Source organism: Rhynchophorus ferrugineus, unplaced genomic scaffold (genome assembly GCF_030347505.1).
Source record: "Rhynchophorus ferrugineus isolate W39M unplaced genomic scaffold, kcgeb_rfMv2 rfM4, whole genome shotgun sequence".
In the NCBI taxonomy this organism is placed as follows: Eukaryota; Metazoa; Arthropoda; class Insecta; order Coleoptera; family Curculionidae; genus Rhynchophorus; species Rhynchophorus ferrugineus.
This window is the reverse complement of record NW_027472583.1, coordinates 171,065-184,437: the sequence shown is the minus strand read 5'-3', so window position 1 is coordinate 184,437 and position 13,373 is coordinate 171,065. Positions and strand designations below refer to the sequence as shown.

General features: G+C 31.9%; 1 protein-coding gene and 1 long non-coding RNA gene across 2 annotated transcripts in view; one reads left to right on the top strand and one right to left on the bottom strand.

Annotated features, from left to right (window-relative positions):
- The window catches only part of ChAT (Choline acetyltransferase), a 62,620-nt gene that overhangs the window by 10,979 nt on the left and 38,268 nt on the right, over positions 1 to 13,373 (top strand). The window lies entirely within an intron of this gene.
- LOC143195965 (uncharacterized) overlaps positions 3,088 to 13,373 on the bottom strand; it is a 36,525-nt gene continuing 26,239 nt past the window's right edge. Inside the window, exon 3 of the long non-coding RNA XR_013005627.1 lies at positions 3,088 to 3,225. This is a non-coding gene — a long non-coding RNA (uncharacterized LOC143195965). The remainder of the gene's footprint in view (positions 3,226 to 13,373) is intronic.

Below are 13,373 nucleotides of genomic sequence, written 5' to 3'. Positions count from 1 at the left end.
AATATAAGAAACATTTTTTCATTTTTTTAGTGATGATAGTAATATCTTTAATATGTTCTAACACTATGTTCTAAATTTGCCCATATAAAAGTTCGGTTAAACGTCATCGGTTGACGCATTGAACCTTGACTGAATGCTCTTTACGATTTTTTTCAACATAATTAAATTTCATGCTCTCCGATACAGAGGGATGTACAATTAATGATTTCCATCAAATTTCTGATGCGTAGTTGAAGTAGAGCTTGAAGTATCGTGATGATTAGGTCAAAAAAAGTAGCTTCGAGGAAACGTATTTTGAGACAATGTTTTTGACAACGTAACATTTGGCCAATCAGCGTTTTTCAAATTCTTTTAGCTATATAACCTATTACAGTTTCTTTAGAAGCAGGGAAAGGTCGAAATTTAAAGCTCTCAAGCTTCGAAGTCCATTATCTGTATTCTGAATATGTATATGCTCTGAAGCAAAAGTCCAAATTAATGAATTTAATAAACTATTATTATATTTCATTTTTGAGTCAATATATTGGTATAGGTTTTCAAGACTTGCAACATCACACATTCTCTTGAAAATATATTCTTAAACGTCATAACTTTGAAAATATATTATCAAAATAGATTTTTCTGTTTTTCAACCTGTCCTCACAAAGTTCAGTAATGTATACAAATTACTTCCGAATGTCATCCAGGTCCAGTTGCAAACCTATTTGTCATTTTGCCCACGCACTACACTTCTTCCGCTACGAGGGACATAAACCAACGCTGAGGGGAAGATAACGAATCGCCCTCGCGGTTATCCCAGTGTTGTGCCTTCGGAATTAGCCAATTATTCAGCCCCATTTTAATTACTAACGGATAATTAAATTGGACATCTTTTTATATAACAAGATAAAATTGAAGATATAACAGGTTCTGAATTGTATTTGTGAAAATTCAGTAAATTGTATTATACACTTTTTTAGCTTCTATTGCTTGTTTCTGCAAGAACGGTCGATAATCGGATTATTACAGATTGAATTATATTTCTAAAATTATGATTAAATATAATATGTATCAAAAATATTAAATAAGTTTGCTGGCCAACATCCAGCTTATTTTTTAGATTTAGCTTTTTCTTCTTAACTTCCACGGTTTAAATATACTTCTTATCGTCATATTCCTCTTTGGTTTATAATCTAGTAATATTAACTTTCAGTTTATGCCTATATTATCGGCATAAGTTTGGTATGAAGAAGCTATACAAAACTAAATTTCTATTTCAGCATTTTCTCCTATTTTTAATATTTACTGGGTGATCTACATTTTGTTTCTATACAGAGCTATGATGACAACATAGTAGATCCTCTGAATATTTCAGAAGAATTTAGCAACAAACTAGAGATCCTACACAAAACGATATTTGTACAATATAAATATTTTAAGCAATTTAAAGGCACAAGTTTACATAAGATATTAAAAAATATTAAGAAAAATAATAGTCAGGACGGACATCCTCTTATTCTTACTTATTGGAGGTTCGAATCTTACTAGAACATGGTTAAACATTTTTATGTTTGTGACTCTTTATAATTACGATTATTTATAAGAAGAGAGTACAAAATCCGACAAGAATAATCATCTCAATCATGCCAATAACCAATATGGGAAACACCGGATGACTATTGGGATGATCTCTGAGTTGGTCACTCGTCACTCGATAATAGTAGATCTAGTCCAGATAAATCCCAGTTGTTATAAGGTAGACTAAAAAAATATCATAAAAATGTGTACAAAATTTAGAATTAAAGTTGCACAATCACGTAAGAATATTAAACCTACGTATCCCCCCTTATCAAATGCAAGCTAATTCAATTTGGACGAAAGCTATCAGGACGACCAAAGGGACTATCCCAAAAGTCGGACAAAAATAAAACGATAACCGAGACATCAAAAAGGTTTTTAAAACATTTTCCCGCTTATTAATGGTACTCTCGTCGTTCCGCAGTTGGATATATATATCGAATGAAACGTCAGTGCCGTTGTCGATTAATGTAATCCAATTTTCCGATTCTGACAAGGCCCTAGGTCTCGGGGGAACTTCCAGCCGTAGCTCAGGTGACGTGAGCGCCCCTCTACATCAAACACCAGTACGGACCCGCGGGGTGTACAGTCTTGTTCCGTCGATATTTGGTGGAAATTCGTTTTCGCAGTGGCGTAGGTTAGATTATTTTATCACAATTTGACTTGATTTTTAACATTACACATAATTAAATTGGTCAATCTATTTTATATAGAATTATTGTCTATTGTTACTTGTGACTCTTTCCTATCTTTCAGACAGTAGCATTTTCTGGTATGGTGTTTATACAGACAGTGGTGTGGTACATCCCGTTGAAGTTCGTTCACATTTCCCATATGTCCATCGGGTATGCTTTTTTTTAAATTAACACAAAGAAGCAGCGTTTCTCGCAGGTTATATAATTCAATTTTATATTATTTAGACTTTGAAAAATGTTTGCTTATATTTTAGGATATACACGTACTGATTTTTAAAAGAAATGATGATGTGACGTAAATTCGGTCTCATATCATATGATATACATGATCTCAATACATGGTTTTTTATGGAAATTTAAAATTGAATATAAATAAAATTGAGTTAAATTTTGATAAAAGAACATTATACAGTGTATAGTGTGAAGTAGAACATACTTCGTAGTCATAGTCATATATATATATATATATATATATATATATATATATATATATATATATATATATTCAACACATTAACAATTAATTAAGCAAATTGCTCAAGTTTTATTTCATCAATCCTTTAAACCCCTTTCTCATTTCCCCTATATCCTTACCTATTCTCTATAGACTCCGTTACTGTCAAGTAAAACATCAAAGAGTAAAACGCCAATTCAGATAACACAAATAAATTGCATTAATTTAAGTACCCTTACTGTTAACTGATTAAAAATTATATATATTTTAGAGTATAGTTGAAACTATTTTTTTATAATTTATTTTAACTGTACAATAATTTGAAAATTGTGTGTAAAGTTACGTAGTTTCCTTAAACTAGCAAAGTAATTTCAATACATTTTGTATTTCTAAATCGAATTTATTCATACAATATTTCAAATAACAATCAATGATGTTTTGATCGATGATCTGTTCTCATTGTTCCGGTAAAGCCATATATCCGTCATTGTAAAACTTCTGACATTACAGGACAAAAAACTGAAATATAAAAAACCTGTTTTGAAGCCAATTTTATACCATTAGTACTGCAGAGACATAAACGCAAAATGCTATATTCATGAAGGGAAAGAATTGATTCCAGAGTAATGAATTACCGATATTCAAGCTATATAGGCTGGTTTGCGCGTCGCAAGATTTTGTCGCATGTAAAATGCTGCGTACAGATCGGGTCAACAAAAGCCAATGAATGGGTTTGTTGGGGTATTTCTAGTTCTGTTTGGACGGTTTGACGACAGTTGTTGGCATTGGCTTGCAATCCGCAGAGTGTCGGTAACATCAAAAAAAAAAAAAGAATCACTATAATCGCTGCCGCCGTTGAAAAATACGGATTCACGCCCAACGAACGTGTGCTCCTAACAAGTGCAATATGTACGTTTCATTCAAGACCACCGAATGTTCGGTATCCAACGCCAAATCTCATTCGTTGTACTACGTTGTCCCGATCTGTATGTAGCATAACATTTATATTTGCCTTGGAACGAAATTACATAGATACACATTAGAATGTCTAATTATAAACCAAAATTATTAAAATAATGTACAAATAAAACTTATATCCAAGTTATAGTATTTCAAACGTCAATTCTTTTTAATCCAGTTTTTTGCAAAAAAAACAATATTCTGGGAATAGTAGAATTGTCATAAAATAGTTTTTCAAAATTAGTTATGCCCATTATAAAAAAGTATAATTTATTCATTTGCAATCTGATGTCATTCTGTCTGTCATTGTCAATCTGGTTTCGTAGCGTCAAAACTCCGAACGTTAAATAGACAAATTTCCAGTACCTCCGCAGACTCCATAAAATGTTAATTAGGTAGCTCACCCCCTATGCCCGATTTTAATCCTACCCCTGCAGTACCCCCTGGGGAACAATCCCAGCGTTTCTGACCCAGTGTTCCGCTGTCGCCATGCAAAAATCGATATCAGCGGAATTAGGACGGATTATCTTGTATTTCCTGGTGCCGTTGTTGCGGCACCGTATCTCTGCCGGTTTCAATATCGTTCCCCATCGTGAGATGGCTTTATTGTCTCAGGGAGAAAAACGGGTTGCCGTATTTTTTCTTCGGCCTCTTCGAAAGTTCTTGACGAGAGAAAGGAAAACGAAAAAGCCCTTCGAGGCCTCCCCTTCGAGATCCTCGGGGACACTCGATCTGCTCGAATAACAACACTTCTCGAAAAGAACGAGACGGTTTCGGCAAATCGAATCAACGACGTAGGGGGATGACGTTACAAAATTAAAAACAAATCTAAAATTCGATATATCCTGCCAGAAGTCACCGACTTTAAAAACGATGAGATCATTTGACTGGCAACTTTGAAATATATAATTATATTTCGTTGTAATGTTTTTATTTTTCAATTTGTTAGTAGTTGCTGGTTTTATTACCAGGTGTATCGGTAATTAATTTCTGATTTTTGGGACAGATTTCACTGCCATAAGTATGCAATGTTATGATTTGAAACATATATCATTTTATCCTACTGAAATTAGCCCTAAAACGTTCCGCCAAAAGAAGAGCGTTATAGATTTATAATTTTTTTCAAACACTTAGAGTTTCGTGCCTGAAAGCGTGCATTTTTGAATTGTGAAAGCTCGCATATTTTTCCTATTTCACCAAAATAGAAAAGCCGCTGAAAGTCATGGCTTGCTGGTTGATACTTACGGTGAGCATAAGAACTCCAACCATAAGAACATGTGAAACGGAGTTTCGACGATTCAGTTGTGGTTTTTCATTTCATAATGGTCTAAAGATGTATGTCACATAACTAGATGGTATGCAATTGGAAAATTCAAAAATCATCTGTGAAGTGCTGCTTCAAATGTATGAGAGCAAATCATTTATGAATGGTAACGGATGAACATAGATTTATTTCAGAGATACTAAGCGAAAAAATCAAGGTCACCTGGCGTACCCCGTCTATCGACTGCAAAGCCCAATTGGTTTAGTTGCAAGACCATCTGTGTCTGATAGGACTAAATTGGTGTTGTATATTATAAACTTTTGAAATTTGGAGAACAGTTAGTATTGATTGCCATCGAACAAATTAGCAGCATGAGAACGTGTCCTATATTGTAAAATCAGTTAAAGAGCTGTTAAAATCACTTGCATGGAAGGTTTTATCCCATCCGCCGTATTTCCCAGATCTGGTTCCAACCAATTATCAGGTTTTCGCATCGGTAAAGAATGCACTTGCCGAGCAGTATTTTCCTGACATCTAAGAAACTAAAAAAGAGCTCGATGAATAGTTTAGCTCAAAAGAGAAACTGTTCGTTTGAAATGGCATCTCTAAATTGTCAGAGAGGTTGACAAAACTTATAGAATCAAATGGATACTTTAATAAATTAATTTTTCCTGTCCATTATAAATAGCACGTTTTCTTTAATCAAACCTCCCAAATGAAATTATCGACACATTTAATATGTAAAATATAACCGTAATTCCTCAGAAATGATAATTATCGATAAATTTTAACAATTATTGTGTACAAACAAGAACTAGCGTAACTGCGTTTTTTATTTGATACTAAAAATCCTTCAATTTGTGCGAAATGTGAAAAGTAGTTTCCTCGTTAGCTACACATTTTTACCATTAAGGACATTATAGGAGATTACTATAGATTACAATCGATGCCATTTAGTTGAAGATGGAAAATATAACCAGTTCTCTAAACCGCTCAACCATTAATAAAAACCCAATATTTTAAATAAATTAAATAGGAAATAACATGCCAATTCGGCATCATTATTGAAGACAGTTGTGGCAAATTATAGGATAAGAGAATCCTAATTTCTTTGACAATCCCAGTAAGTTGACAATACCTGTAATTGTTTCTTTCGATTATTTTTCAAAACGAAGTTATTAATATAAATTTCAATCCTAATACAATATATTTCGCACATCATATGTTGCACATCATTGCCTATCAATGTTTCATTGTTCATTGAAGCTAATTTATCGTGTTTCTTTTGATAAAATAATATCATGATCATGATATGTAAATGCTTCAAAAATATTTTATGATCGGTATATCTGTATAATGTGGTAATGGTGTCACAAGTTTATGCATCAACATTTCTGGAATGAAACATAATTGACCTCTGATCTCTCATTATAAACCATTATATCTAAAATATTTTATAATCTTCAAACGCACTGTAGTATGAGCTTCTTTGAATAAGCATTACTCGATATATGCGACTTTAAATCCCTCTGTCAGGAAAAACTAAAAATATTTGTCGTCCAATCTAAAATATTGCACCTTTAAACAAATTATATAGTATTATAAGAATGATTTGAATATTTGACTATTTTTCTTGAAGATTACTTCCGCAGAATTACCAGCGCAAATAGTTCTTCAAGCAAATCGCAGAAAAAAACCAATTTCACGTAGCGGACGAAAGACCCGGTCTGAAAATCGTTAGAAAACCGAAGCTGCACCCCTCGTTATAACGGCGTAGTAGTCGCAAACACTCGAAACTCTACACTCCGCTCCGGAGCTTTGTACTAATTGCTCTCCAAAAACAAGTAATTGGAGAACAAGTTTGGGGTTAAGTTCAGTTTTCAAAAGCCGATTCGCTGATCAAAAGGAATACCTAAAGATTTGACCTCTCCTGTTCTTCGTTTAATTACCGAACGAATATTTTGGTTAGAATCGAGAGAATTATTCGAGGGAAGTCTAATTACAAAGTGTGAAAGGGGCTGATTTTAATGGGATAAAATTCCAATGCCACTGTAGAAATCTAAATAGAAATTGATTCAAATGTATAAGTAAAAAAGAAAAAATGCGCTTAATGGACGTAGAATGTATATTAAGCGATTAAAAATAGTGAAACTCGTAATACTGTTTAGTATAAATCCCTTATACTGGTCCAAACTGTCAACAAGTGTATTTGTCTTTAACGTCGCATGAAGCCACTAGTATGAAAAGATCAGAATTATCACTAAATCCATTCACATCGTTCCGCAACAGCTTATTTACCTGATTTAGCTTTATATTGTTTCCGGTCATTCACCAAAATTTTAAAAAAATCGAGGAAATCTACACAACCGTCTGATCTTCTAACTTTTGTCTTCGCGAGCTTTTTCAAGATTTGTACAACCTTTATAAACACCTTTCCGATTATTAAATTTTTGTGAGCCGTTGAAATAACCTGCTATTTGGTTTTGTATCGTTATTTGGTCCACTCGAGCGGTCTTACTACACTTTAATAATTTTCTTTCCTCATGGGACTTTTCAATTATGTTTGTGAATTTGATCTGTAGTTGTGTGATTCTCCAGTTAAATGTATGCGTTGGGATTATTTTTTTTAATAATTTGGAAACACAGAAATAAGGAAATTCGATTTTCATTAAAATGCCATTTCATTTTAATACAAAAGATTAAATTTAAAAAAATCTATTTAAGTATGCTATAAAAATCCCGAAAATTCTATTAGGCTCCCGTACTTTTTCCATTAAATGACAGGACGACTTCGGGTCGGAACATAAAGGCAATTTTCCAATCGGGCTGGTTAGGAAACGAGCAAATCTGAAGATTTCCCGGCTTCATTTTTCTTTATCGTCGCCTTTGTCCGGGTACAAGAAAAAACACGATCCGCTGATCTGGCAACACGCCTATTCGAAGAAAGGCCATCGATCACTTTTCGGGGTTCAGCTTTACAGCATCCAATTTGCCGGACCTCGTGTAGATTATCTCGGAAAATAGGAGGACATAAAAGCCGCAAAGGCGATGATCAATTTCTCCATTGGGCAAACCAAAATTGACAGTGGACAAGGAATGAATATCTGTTTTGCTGTATAAATTATAATATTCGTGGTAATATGGTAATATAAAAAATGTATAGTTTATATACAAGGCATTTGAAATCAAGATTACAGGGTATAAAATCATATTCAAAAAATACGTATCATTGAAGATGTACCGATTGGGGATATGGGCTGCGAAGAAATATGTCGATATATCGATATTGCAAAAACTGTCGATATTTCGGAGAATCCTCAAAAAAGTTCGACACCCTACTTCAAAAACCATAGATTTTAACATCGATCTTTTTCCGCTTTAGTCCTAATTTTCACCAAAAAAAATATTGATAAACGGAGGAATAAATCTTTATAAAATCTGGATGTATCAATCGATATTTTCCAGCAGCCCTAGTCCCTACATATATACATATATACATATATACATATATACATATATACATATATACATATATACATATATACATATATACATATATATATATATATACATATATACATATATATATATATATATATATATATATATATATATATATATGTATATATATATATATATATATATATATATATATATATATATATATATATATATATATATATATATTAAAATTAGGTTTCACCTCACCGATAATAATTAAACTTAAGATTACATTTAGCAAAATTTTGGTTTTAAATTATCTTATCAATATTAAATTCGTTAACCATAAGCCTTTAAATCTGTTGAAATAATATATTCCTATTAATTTCATCTAGAATCAAAGCCAAGTGAGTCATATTTCAGGCTAAATTTAAATTTATTGTGTCGGCACCCTAGTGCGAAAATCTACTATGGTAAGACGACACCAGCCGGCGACTAGGATTACAATTAAACACTCGACCTTGGCTTAATGAAGACTAAAGGCGAATTTATAGTCACTTGACCCGACTGAAAGGATTGGTCGGGCAAAATGGAACTGGTTCTTGTCCAAAATATAATAATTCATAAACAAACCCTCACTCGCACAGCTTCAAGAAATTAATACTATAATAAAGCCTTTATGAATAAATGGTTAATCGTCCGACTCATTCAATGTAAATTAAGGAACTAAAATTGAACACAATTTTAAATAAGCGGCCAATAAAATTAGTACATTATTTTAATAAATTTTAATAATACTGCTGAGAATATGTGAGGTTTGGTCTCATTTGTTTTATTTATTATGTATATTAGCATCTAATAATTTTGTAAGAATTTATGGACATAGTGTCTGGAATTCCCAGTTAATAACACATATACACACTCATAAATCAATATTTTTGTGACTATTTATTAGAGTCATCATGCTTATAAAATCTCTAATAAAAACTTTAACTTCTCTTATATAGTTAATAAACTATTATAATAAAAATATAGTCAAATTTAGCCCCATTCTGACCAAAGTCTTTCCAATAGTTCCTATTTAACATGATTGTAATGAGTTTGACTCCAAGAACCATTTATATTCATTTAAAATATTTCCTTCCATATTGCTTCTTCTGGTCTGAAAGCGTCATTTATTGTACTCTATTCTGCAGGTTTTGTATATTAAACAGCGCCCCCAAGTCTAATAAAGATAAATTACGAATAAGAGTTCATAAAATTCGTCATACCGGCCGCTGTTTTGACAGCTACAGCTTGTTAAACGGCCATTATTAAGGTCTGGAAGAACAAGCGCCGCGATGGGGTGGTAACGTCTATCCCTGTCCGGATAACGCGGAACCCTGCCACCCCACCCGATTTAATCGACGTTAACAGGGGTCTTGCGGGGCCCCGTTTCTAATATGATTACACGGTATTAGTAGATTATGGTTCGTTTATTTAGTGTCGCAAAGTAATCTTATTGCCAATTTGGACTGTTTACCAAAGCCCAGTCTTTTGTGACTTTAGCGGATTATCAGAGATGCTCTCCATTCAATAAGGATCATGACATTTTTATATATTAAAAACAGTTATTTAACAACAATCTTCATAGTAGTTTAAAAATTAAGAAAAAATAATACAGATAAAAGATAAAATAGAAATAACAATCTACCTTTTTAAATTTTAACAAACAAAAGGCACTGTTACTCGTTGTTTGTATTTGTCTAGCATTATTGAAACTAATTAGTGTTTTTCTAATAATTATTTATGGTTAAAGTGGACTAGTTGCCTGCCTATAGATCAGATTTAAACCCCAGTGACTACTGACTGCTTGTTGGCATCAAAATACTGACGAATAAAGCAGAATGCCTGAAAGCTGTCTTATTAGTTAGACCAGATACTATGTGATTGATATTTTATCTAAGGTTACAAAGCACCATAAACACCATAAAAATTTAAAATACTATTTAATGGAGATAAATTACTGTGAATAATCCATCAAAATATTCATTATTTCGGCTGTTGTTTTCTGAATGGACCGACACCAATTTTTTTTTCTGAATTTAAAAAAGATGATTTACGAACGACACTGACTTTTCTGGAATATTTTGCAAGATATCGACTTAACGTGTCGAGGATGCGGGAAACTCTAGGGACGGTATTTCATCTAAAAGAAAGAGAAAAGCAATGTAAGAACTTCCTCCTTTAATGTAAATTTCTTGTTTCCTTCCCAGCCACGAATTATAATAAACTCTTGTTATTTTAAACCAAAATAGGGTAACATAACTGTGAAAATATATAGGGTACCATATACATAAACCAACATTATTTTGTTTTAGGTTATGTTTTGAATTTTCTTTTGAATTACACTTTTTTAGTTGGCGTTTGGTTAGGTAATTTGGATCGACTCACTGTGATTATCATAACCTAGAAATATTACCTATTAAGTTATATTGTATCAGCATATTTTTCCTTTTAATTTAGTTTTTAAACTTTAATTAAAAAACCTATTGTTGGTGAGCTTCAAATTAAATATGTCAATATATTGCAATATGTTTAAATGTCGAATGAAAATCTTTTAAAGGAACATACTACCCTATCTGCTGTAATCGCGGGGTTTAGCTCTGTCCCTTACATACGTTTTCAATAACCTTAATTAATTTATAAAAGTATTTGTCATTCAAATCATTCATATCAAATTTGTTTATCATTCATATCATATATGAATATATTTAATGTATTTTTTATATTTTAAACATTTAACTATGATTTCTATATCGATCCACCTTTGTTAAAAAAATAGCAATTCTTTAACCAAACATTGAGAGATGCTTTTATTCAAATATATACATATGTCGGTATTGAAACTGTAAAGGTAGCTATTCAGGTGGAAAATATTTCATCCCAGTTATTCGGAGTTAAGTTTCCCCCTGTTTTAGTTTCTCGTTAGAGTTTATCCTGTAGCTAAGGGGATTATCATACCATTGCTATTTCTCGTTCTGATGCCTAACGCGTATAAGCTCAAGTTTGGCTCTGAATATATGTTTACAACTTATAAGAAAAACACTTATTGCTTTGTCATCCTGTTTATATACATCCTTATGTTTTCATTGTAAATTTGTTAATATATCTATATTGTTGATAAATATTTTCAATTTCTATAAGAATAGTTTTTCTTAATTGTTACGTTAATTTAATTGTTTAGATTTTTGTGGTATAAGAATTTTCTGCTGAACATAATTTCATTTTTATGTGTAAAAATGAATAAAATAAGTGTATCTTTAGTAATCTTTCGAACAGTACATACTGAAGAATGAAATACTTTAGCCTTAAAAAAATATATATCCAAAATGTCCTCATGCATCACTTTACGTGTCAACAGAAAGAATCGTTTAGATAATGCCATTCTATGTGAAAGACGCGAATGGTAGACATTCTCTCCTGCTGTCGGGTTTCCCCTCAGCCACGAGGATTATCTTTATTTCAAGCAGGGTATTACTATTTCTCGTTATTGTGATGCATAGTGGGTTTAAAGGGCCACGTTACACCGACCCAGAAAAATGTTTCAACTTATATCAACGGCATTTATTGCTCTATGAATATATATTGAATCTCAATATTTATTTATTTGAATTTTAGATGATGAAATATAGGGTGTTCCGATATTTACACGTTAAAAATATAGCTGTTGTTTATTTCAATATTTTATTAAGTTATGGCATAAACCTTTTATCCAAATGTTACATGAGGCTTTTTTTATAAATGTGTCTGAATTTAGACAGCAAATGGACGATTATTAGCTTAATAACTTCTATTATAAAAAATTGATCAACAATATATGCGTGTTATTTTCTCGTATAGTTCACCATTTTACTAAAAAATATATTTCTAGATTTTCACAACTTCTGCAACATTATCACATAGCAAGATCATTTCGAACGGAATATAATGTAATAAATGCCGCATCATGTATCATAAAAGTATTTAGGTTTTAACACAGTTCTAACGTAAATATATTATGTAATGCAAGATGGTGAACTATATGTTATAAAATTCTTTAATTTTAGGTATTCAAATCCCTAATAACCCAAAGCGGGTATGTTGAAAGTTAGTTAATATATAACAGTGTTTCCCCTCTAAATAAGTTTATTTTAATAATTCATGATTATTAAAATGTTTGTAGTATTTATAAATATTAGAGCTCCCTTTCCTTTGATTTGGTGGATACTGAACTAGTGGATAGTCATGATGATTCGCTGACTTGACGTTCAAACAGTCTGTTCTGTGTGTTGAAAGAGAACTTTGTGCCAACTTTTACCAAATGCTTGGGCATCGTTAGAAATATGTCACAGCACATTTAATAGTTCTATGTTCGATATGAGATGCCACTATTAGGTTGACGTTTTATCTTCTATTTATTGTCCCATCACTGACTAAACGAGAGATATATAATATCCATAGGTAGTTTGATCAATATTTTGGATACAATTTATAATGTTAGCCCTTTTACGTGAAATTTTTCCATAATATCCTTAAATAGAACATACAAACAATTTTTGAGAGGTTTTATTACCTTGAAAGTTTTTTTTTCGGTCCCAATACCTCAATTACATTTACTCTTTCGATTTTTCAGTACGGTCTTGCTTTGGGTGTCAAATTTTTTTGATTTTTTGGTTTTATCAAGTTATCTTAGTAACGCTTTAATAATAATAACCGAAACATTTGTTCCTACTAATCTTTCAGCTTTAAATCAAACATTATTTGCTGATATGGGTAAATGCGTGCAAAATTTTCACTTATCAACGAAAATTGCTACAGTAGGATTAGTCGCAATAATATGAAAATCACAAATATCTAATCAATCAACCAACCGAAGGATTAAGCGACACAAGTCGCGTGTTCCAATATTTTTCCAGCTTGTTTGATGTGAAAAATCGATAATCCATATGTTCGTATTGGTTTCGATTTATTTAATTAATCA